Source organism: Bos javanicus, chromosome 1 (genome assembly GCF_032452875.1).
Source record: "Bos javanicus breed banteng chromosome 1, ARS-OSU_banteng_1.0, whole genome shotgun sequence".
Lineage (NCBI taxonomy): Eukaryota > Metazoa > Chordata > Mammalia > Artiodactyla > Bovidae > Bos > Bos javanicus.
In genome coordinates, this window is record NC_083868.1 from 625,476 (window position 1) to 635,310 (window position 9,835).

The 9,835-nt window shown below is 38.0% G+C and overlaps 1 protein-coding gene and 1 long non-coding RNA gene across 9 annotated transcripts in view; both read right to left on the reverse strand.

The window, feature by feature from the left end:
* LOC133257929 (uncharacterized) overlaps positions 1–6,660 on the reverse strand; it is a 76,644-nt gene extending 69,984 nt beyond the window's left edge. For all 8 annotated transcript variants that reach the window (XR_009740199.1, XR_009740016.1, XR_009740385.1 and 5 more), the window contains exon 1: positions 2,600–6,660. This is a non-coding gene — a long non-coding RNA (uncharacterized LOC133257929). The remainder of the gene's footprint in view (positions 1–2,599) is intronic.
* Positions 6,661–8,370: 1,710 nt separating this feature from the next.
* Positions 8,371–9,835, reverse strand: part of LOC133254947 (coiled-coil domain-containing protein 3-like) — a 63,105-nt gene continuing 61,640 nt past the window's right edge. The window contains exon 6 of the mRNA XM_061429412.1: positions 8,371–8,946. The gene's annotated coding sequence lies outside the window, so the exon portion shown is untranslated. The remainder of the gene's footprint in view (positions 8,947–9,835) is intronic.

Here is a 9,835-nt window from a genome sequence, read left to right on the forward strand (position 1 = left end):
TCCTTCAGAATGGACTGGTTGGGTCTCCTTGCAGTCCAAGGGACTCTCAAGAGTCTTCTCCAACACCACAGTTCAAAAGCATCAATTCTTCGGCCCTCAGCTTTCTTCACAGTCCAACTCTCACATCCTTACATGACCACAGGAAAAACCATAGCCTTAACTAGATGAACCTTTGTTGGCAAGGTAACGCCTCTGCTTTTGAATATGCTCTCTAGGTTGGTCATAACTTTCCTTCAAAGGAGTAAGCATCTTTTAATTTCATGGCTGAAGTCACCATCTGCAGTGATCTTGGAGCCCAGAAAAATAAAGTCTGACACTGTTTCCACTGTTTCCCCATCTATTTCCCATGAAGTGATGGGACCGGATGCCATGATCTTCGTTTTCTGAATGTTGAGCTTTAAGCCAACTTTTTCACTCTCCACTTTTACTTTCATCAAGAGTCTTTTTAGTTCTTCACTTTCTGCCATAAGGGTGATGTCATCTGCATATCTGAGGTTATTGATATTTCTCCCAGCAATCTTGATTCCAGCTAAAATATAGATGATGCATATTACATATTATTATATATTACAGGTACACAACATAGTGATTCACAATTTTTATAGGTCATACTCCATTTAAAGTTATTATATGATATTTTCAATATTCCCCATGTTGTACAATACATTCCAGTAGCTGGCAGGATTTTAGTTCCCCCACCAGGTATTGAACCCTAGGCCCACAACAGTGAGTCTTAACCACTGGATGACTAAAGAACTCCCTAGATTCCCTTGACTTATGAAAAGGCTGAAAGTTGTCTTAAAATATCAATCCTCAAAAAAATAAAAATAAAATAAAAATAAATTGAAATTGTGCCAAAAAGACAAGCCCTGTCTGCTAAGCTGACTTGCCTATAGACAGCTTGATCTACAGAGAGTTTTAAATTTTTTGTGTTGTTAAAATGTTAAATCAACACCCAGATTTATTTTCTTTGTGTGTGTGTGTGTGTGTGTTTGTGTGGAAATCCAGGAAACTCCAGATTTCTTACTTTTGAAATCATTCTTAGAAAGATCTTTGGGGTGGGAGGAAGGCTCACAAGGAAGGGGATATATGTATACTTACAACTAATTTATGATGTTATACAGCAGAAAAGAACACAACATTGTAAACAATTATTCTCCAATTAAAAAAATAAGGTTAAGAAACAGTAGAAATAGAAAAAACAGAAGGTCTCTGTTAGCAGATAAAAAATGTATAAATAGGAATCTGAGTTTTATTCTGGTACTTTTCTCACTCTGCATATTTGAAATGTTTGATCCATACTCTATCTGAAACTTTTTGGTGAGATAAAAATTGAGTTATTTTTCTCTTTTACCAGGTTATTTCTCCACCATCTACACACAGTTTATCATTTCTAACAGAAAAAGTCATCATTTTCAAGTTCTAAAGTGTTACATACATTTGGGTGTTTGGGTATTCTGTTCTATTCATTTATCTATCTTTACAGTTGTTAGTAAATGAACACTTTGTGGGCACTTATAGCACGTTTTGATATCTAGAAGGGTAAATCTTCCTCTACTATACAAAACTTTTAATTTCATCACAACAATTAAAGACAGCATATGTAACCCAAAATCTTTAAAACCATGAAATGTTGATTTGCTTTAAATATAGAAAGACCATACATCCTAAGAAAATGTCTTTCTATTCAAGGACACAGCCAGCTTCCTACCTCAAAGCTGTCTTCTAAGGTCCTTCAGCAAAGAACACATACACCTAAGTGTACACTGATATAAAATGGACATTGAAATGTATCTGAAGAATTTTTAATCCAGAAGTTTATTTGGCATGGGAATTATCTTGCTCACTATGCAGTTTTCTGTAATATATAACCTTATGGTATAAAAAATGTATACATTAAAAATAAGATATTGACAACACCAGAAATCTGTCCACTGCCATGATCCACAATAGGCGATCCATGAAGAAGTGCATTCATAAATCACGTGAGAAAAAAATGTGAGAGCCATAAGGTTGAGAAGATTTATTGAAGGCTATGTAACTTGAGAGCTTTTACTCATGAGTACATCATGCTAACCCATGTGAATAAAAAGTAGGAGGAAGAAAGGAAAAACAGATGCTATTCATGTTTCATTTAATTTCTGTGATTACCGACATTCAGTTAAATGACTTCAAAACTATCAGTAAAGCTCTATAAGGGGAATTATAAATGGGTCCAAAACCAGCTAAGGCTTTTTGCTGCCTTTAAAGTCTGTGGGATGCTGGATCGCAGGAAGGTATCCAGGAGCCTTGGAGGGGAAACTCACAGGAGGGATCTCTGCCAGGCCCTTCCACTCTGCTTACCTGTCCATCTTGTCCCTGTCGTTCAGGCCATTTTTTCCAAATAACAGAACATGCTGCACATTGGCTACGTTGCCCACAATGGCAGCTTTGTGGATCTTTCTGAGGTCTTTGTCTCGGATGCGGTACCCGGGCTGGAAGTTGATTCCATGACCACTGTCTCTCACTGGGTTGATGGAGGAGCCAAAGCGCTACACACCCTTCTTACTCCCAAAGCCAAAAATCTTCATCGCAGAGCCTACAGACACACACACCTTACCTCTCCCTCGGCTCTTCAGAGTCCCCTAAACCCAACATGAGCACTACAGTTAAGCCAGAGCTGTCCTGCCAAAACCTCCCAGCTGGGAAGCTCAACGGTTTGGAATCTTTCATCCCAGAATGATCGTTGCTAAGCAACACTTCTAAACACATTGCCCATTCACACAGAGGCCTGGCATGCCAGCCCAGTGCTCATATGCAAGAACTGTAAGTTGATTTCCTGAAAGAAACAAACACTATCAATAAACCTTTACCTAAACTAAGAAGGAAAGAAACTGAAATATAGAAAAGGAAACTGAAATATAGAAATGAAAGTGACATTATAACTGTATAACTGTCAAAATAACTATAGTATCCAAAGCAATCTACAGATTCAGTGCAATTTCTATCAAATTACCAATGGCATTTTTCACACAACTAGAACAAAAAATTTTACAGTGTGTATGGAAACAAAAGACCCCAAATAGACAAAGCAATCTTGAGGAAGAAAAGCAAAAGCCAACAGAATCAGGTACCCTGACTGCAGACTACTCTGCAAGCTTCAGTTATCAAAACACAGTACTAGCACAAAAACAGAAATATATTGAATTATCAATGGAACAAGACAGAAAGTCCAGAGAGAAACCTACGTACCTGTGGTCAATTAATCTAGGATAAAGGAGGCAAGATTATACAAAGGAGAAAAGATAGCCCCTTCAATAAGTGGTGCTGAGAAAACTCAACAGCTACATGTATAAGAAGGAAATCAGAACACTCCCTAACATCATACACAAAAATAAACTCAAAATGGGTTAGGCACCTAAATATAAGACAGGTCCTGTAAAACTCAGAGGAGAATATAGGCAGAACACACTCTGACATAAATTACAGCAGGATCATTTTCCATCCACCTCTTACAGTAATGAAAATAAAGAGAGAAATAAGCAAATGGGATATAATTAAATGTAAAAGTTTTGCACAGTGCAGGAAATCATAAACAAGAAAGATGACAACCCACAGAATGGGAGACAATATTTGCAAATGATGCAATTGACAAGGGATTAATCTCTAACATATTCAAACATCTCAAAGAGCTCAATATCAAAAAACAAACAACCTGATCAAAAAATGAGTATAAGATCTAAATACACATTTCTGTAAGGAACACCTACAGACGACCAAAAAGCACATGAGGGATGCTCAGAAAGGATGCTCTGCATCACTAATTATTATAGAAATGCAGAAATACTATAATAAGGTATCATTTCAAACCAATCAGAATAGCCACCATCAAAAAATATACAAACAATAAATGCTGGAGAGAGTGTAGAGAAAAAGGAATCCTTCTACACTGCTTATGGAATGCAACTAGGTACACCCAGTGTAGAAAACTCTATAAAGTTTGCTGTAAAAACTAAATATAGAGTTGCCATATGATTCAGCAATCTCAGTGCTGAGCATATATCTGGAGAAAACTATAATTCAAAAAGGTACATGCACCCCAATGTTCACTGCAGAACTATTTACAATAGCCAAGACATTGAAGCAACCTAAATGTCCATCAACAGAAGAATGGGTAAAGAAGATGCAGTATACACACACACACGCACACACACACAGACAGACACACACACACACAGCGAAAATGGAATATTACTCAGTCATAAAAAGAAATAATAACGACATTTGCAACAACACAGATGGATCTCAAATTACAATACTAAATGAGGTAACTCAGACAGAGAAAAACAAGTATCACATCACTTACATGTGGAATTTAATAAAAATAAACTTATTTACACAACAGAAACCAACTCAAAAGATCTGAAAATCAAATTATGGTTATGAAAGGGGAAACATGAGGGGAAGGACAAATTAGAAGATTGGAGTTAACATATATACACTATTTTCTAGTAGTCATGTCTGGATATGAGAGTTGTACAATAAAGAAGGCTGACTGCCAAAGAATTAATGCTTTTGAACTGTGGTGTTAGGAGTAGACTCTCAAGAGTCCTTGGACTGCAAGGAGATTAAACGAGTCAATCCTAAAGGAAATCAATCCTGAATATTCATTGGAAGGACTGATGTTGAGGCTGAAGCTCCAATACTTCAGCCACTTGATGTGAAGAGCGGACTCATCAGAAAAGATCCTTTTGCTGGGAAAGATGGAAGGCAGGAGGAGAAAGGGGACAACAGAGGACGAGAGGGTTGGATAGCATCACCAACTCAATGGGCATGAATTTGAGCTAACCCCACAAGATAGTGGAGGACAGAGGAGGCTGGCGGGCTGCAGTCCATTAGTTGCAGAGTCAGACACGACTGAGTGACTAATACTTTCACTTTGAATATGGAAAACTTAACAGTGCTGGTTTTTAAATCACTTAAGTTAGCTGCAGAGAAAATAGTATCAAAAGTACTTAGATACTACTGTTTAAAAGTAGTATTCAGTTCAGTTCAGTTCAGTCGCTCAGTCGTGTCTGACTCTTTGCGACCCCATGAATTGCAGCACGCCAGGCCTCCCTGTCCATCACCAACTCCTGGAGTTCACTCAGACTCACATCCATAGAGTGAGTGATGCCATCCAGCCATCTCATCCTTTTTCGTCCCCTTCTCCTCCTGCCCCCAATCCCCCCCAGCATCAGAGTCTTTTCCAATGAGTCAACTCTTCGCATGAGGTGGCCAAAGTACTGGACTTTCAGCTTTAGCATCATTCCTTCCAAATAAATCCCAGGGTTGATCTCCTTCAGAATGGACTGGTTGGATCTCCTTGCAGTCCAAGGGACTCTCAAGAGTCTTCTCCAACACCACAGTTCAAAAGCATCAATTCTTCGGCCCTCAGCTTTCTTCACAGTCCAACTCTCACATCCTTACATGACCACAGGAAAAACCATAGCCTTGACTAGACGAACCTTTGTTGGCAAAGTAATGTCTCCGCTTTTCAATATGCTATCCAAGGAGTAAGCGTCTTTTAATTTCATGGCTGCAGTCACCATCTGCAGTGATTTTGGAGCCCTCCCCCCGCAAAAAAAATTAAGTCTCACAGTGTTTCCACTGTTTCCCCATCTATTTCCCATGAAGTGATGGGACCAGATGCCATGAGCTTAGTTTTCTGAATGTTGACTTTTAAGCCAACTTTTTCACTCTCCTCTTTCACCTCCATCAAGAGGCTTTTTAATTTCTCTTCACTTTCTGCCATAAGGGTGGTGTCATCTGCATATCTGAGGTTATTGATATTTCTCCTGGCAATCTTGATTCCAGCCTGTGCTTTTTCCAGCCCAGCGTTTCTCATGATGTACTCTGCATATAAGTTGAATAAGCAGGGTGACAATATACAGCCTTGATGTACTCCTTCTCCTATTTGGAACCAGTCTGTTGTTCCATGTCCAGTTCCAACTATTGCTTCCTGACATGCATACAGACTTCTCAAGAGGCAGGTCAGGTGGTCTGGTATTCCTATCTCTTGAAGAATTTTCCACAGTCTATTGTGATCCACACAGTCAAAGGCTTTGGCATAGTCAATAAAGCAGAAATAGATGTTTTTCTGGAACTTTCTTGCTTTTTCGATGATCCAACGGATGTTGGCAATTTGGTCTGTTTCCTCTGCCTTTTATAAAACCAGCTTGAACAACTGGAAGTTCATGGTTCACGTATTGCTGAAGCCTGGCTTGGAGAATTTTGAGCATTACTTTACTAGCGTGTGAGATGAGTGCAATTGTGCAGTAGTTTGAGCATTCTTTGGCATTGCCTTTCTTTGGGATTGGAATAAAAACTGACCTTCTCCAGTCCTCTGGCCACTGCTGAGTTTTCCAAATTTGCTGGCAAATTGAGGGCAGCACTTTCACAGCATCATCTTTCAGGGTTTGAAATAACTCAACTAGAATTCCATCACCTCCACTAGCTTTGTTCGTAGTGATGTTTTCTAAGGCCCACTTGACTTCACATTCCAGGATGTCTGGCTCTAGATAAGTGATCACACCATCATGATTGTCTGGGTCATGAAGATCTTTTTTGAACAGTTCTTCTGTGTATTCTTGCCACCTCTTCTTAATATCTTCTGCTTCTGTTAGGTCCATACCATTTCTGTCCTTTATCAAGCCCATCTTTGCATGAAATGTTCTCTATTTTTTTTTTGCATGAAATTGGTATCTCTAATTTTCTTGAAGAGATCTCTAGTCTTTCCCATTCTGTTGTTTTCCTCTATTTCTTTGCATTGATTGCTGAGGAAGGCTTTCTTATCTCTTCTTGCTATTCTTTGGAACTCTGCATTCAGATGCTTATATCTTTCCTTTTCTCCTTTGCTTTTCACTTCTCTTCTTTTCACAGCTATTTGTAAGGCCTCCCCAGACAGCCATTTTGCTTTTTTGCATTTCTTTTCCATGGGGATGGTCTTGATCCCTGTCTCCTGTACAATATCACAAACCTCCATCCATAGTTCATCAGGCACTCTGTCTATCAGATCTAGTCCTTTAAATCTATTTCTCACTTCCACTGTATAATCATAAGGGATTTTATTTAGGTCATACCTCAATGGTCTAGTGGTTTTCCCTACTTTCTTCAATTTCAGTCTGAACTTGGCAATAAGGAGTTCATGATCTGAGCCACAGTCAGCTCCTGGTCTTGTTTTGGTTGACTGTGTAGAGCTTCTCCATCTTTGGCTGCAAAGAATATAATCAATCTGATTTTGGTGTTGACCATCTGGTGATGTCCATGTGTAGAGTCTTCTCTTGTGTTTTGGAAGAGGGTGTTTGCTATGATCAGTGCATTAATACTACTTAAATGTAGTATTTTTAAAATGCCATATAAATTTTCATCATATACACAAAAATATTTCCCTTTAATAAGAATTTTCTCATCATGCTTAATGAGAAAAAACTAAAATGTCATGAAAACAGTCCAGAAGGGAATTTTTACTATTTATCTTTCAGATCATATATTTTTTCTTCAAAATCTGTACATATTCTTGTGATGTTTTCAAAAGCAGGTCCTGAGACAGATTTGACCCATCTGTAGCTCCTAAAGGAGACAATCCATAGGACTCAGATTCAAATTTAGCAGCAGCTGGAAAGAAAAAGGATTACATTCTTTATCTAAAATACTTGAGTTAACTCAGTATTAGTAAAAAAAAAAAAAACTGAGATATTTCTAAGTGCTCTGAAAAATTAAACATATCTATAAATGACAGAAAACAAAATACAAGATTACAATTATATAATCATCCCATGGTCCCACATGTGGCTGAGTATCAGAGCTTCTGGATTTCTCATTCTTCACTCATTTACTCAATAACTATCTGCTAAGATGCTGAGACAAACACTGGAATTACAAGATGAAGGTGACCCAGTCACCCTGAGAAGTGATAATGCCATAAACTGTAAAAATAGATGAACAGACAATTTCCATATGGTATCATAAATACTAAGACAGATATACAAGATGGCACAAGGAACACTAAGAAGGGACAGCGGGCTTTGTGTCAATACTGCCAGCTTTTTGGTGGAGGTGGTATGGAAGTAGCTACCTGAAGGATGGGAAAAAGTACAAGAGTCAGAGGGGAGAAGAATGTACAAAGACCAGAGGTGAGGAAAAGAATCTGTGGGATCCTACACAGTCTGGCTGGTTAGATGCACAGCTAAGGGGCAGAATAAGGTGGTAAAGAGATAAGGCCAACTACTTTGGAAGGACCCACATTGATGCAGGTGTTTGGGGCTTTTCCTGAGGGCAAGAGATAAAACTACTGACAAAGTCAATGACACAGAAATTATAAAGTCACCCACCAAGTGACAGCTACACAAACATAACGGTGTGAGTCTGGATGTTCTAGCCTTAACCACTACCAGACACTTGAGACGTTGATGAACTCCATGCTTTCTGAGAATGGTGTCAGGGTGCAGATGGACAGTTCCACAGTGATGGCAGTAGTAGAGAAAGGATACAGCCAGAAATAAATAGAAATACATAGATATTTTGAGATTTTTTTAAACTATGGAACATGATGAATAAATAAGGAAGAAGAATATTTTTCACTATGACTGCTCATGCTTTCACATTTTTCATTAGCTATGTATAAGAGGAAATGGCAACCCACTCCAGTATTCTTGCCTGGAGAATCCCATGGACAGAGGAGCCTGGTGGGCTGCTGTCTATGGGGTCACAGAGAGTCGGACACGACTGAAGTGACTTAGCAGCAGCAGCAGCATGTATAAGAAAAAAAATATTTAACATAGCATCTGCAATCCAAACAATGGAAAGAGATGCCATTTATTGTCTACAGTGTATTTCAGAAATCAATATCTAAATTTAATTCATACATTTTGGCAACATACCTTCTCTTAGTTCTCTAGTTTTACTCCTTTCCAACTCCTGCTGCATCTGAAATAAGTCAAATAGTATTTATCCTTAAGTTAAGCAAGAGATATTATCATAGGAATGTTATACAGCTTACTAAATATGACATTTAAATAATACTTTTAGCGACTAGACCTAACTTGAAGATTACTTAAGTAGAAAAATAATCACATAAATAAAATGCATTCCTACTTATTTCACTTATAAATAACAGAGAACATATATATAGAACGTTAACTGATAAAAAATACAATAAATATCAGTCTATCGAGTACACATAATTTCAAAGAATTAGAGAATGACCCATGATCCTAGGAATGACCCACATGATTACTATCTTCTCCCCCTAACAGCTCCTGCCCTAAATACATACTTCTGAGACCTTTATTTTGATTTCTAGATGAGGATCCTGTTCAAATGGAGGAAGTAGTTTGAGTTGAATGTTTTTAAGGAGAACACACCTGAAATTTTCTTTAAACTTTTCCATTTAACAAAAACACAGAAAGATGAGAAAATTATACACAAGGAAACAATGTACCAGCAAGTTTTTATTCTAAAGGTGTTTAGTGAGAAGGATTAACACATAACTGTTAGTTTCCAAACTATGTCCCATAGAAGGGGAAGGTCCCACAGGGGTCACTGCAGGGTTGAGGAACTGAGAAGTCACAAGTGCAGGACCTCTGGCCACTCCTTTGGCTAAAAGGGTTTACACTTATCTCTGTTTTATATAATATGGTTCCACACAAAATTTTTTTAAAGAAAGTTTGTTTCCTTTGAAAAAAAAAAAACAAACTTTTTTTAAGGTATGAGAGTCATGATTTAGGCAAAGTTCTTAATTCTACAAAAGAAGTAAGAAAGCCAATGACTTTCTTACTGAGTCCAGAGTCCTATGCCAGCTACTTCCTCAGATTAA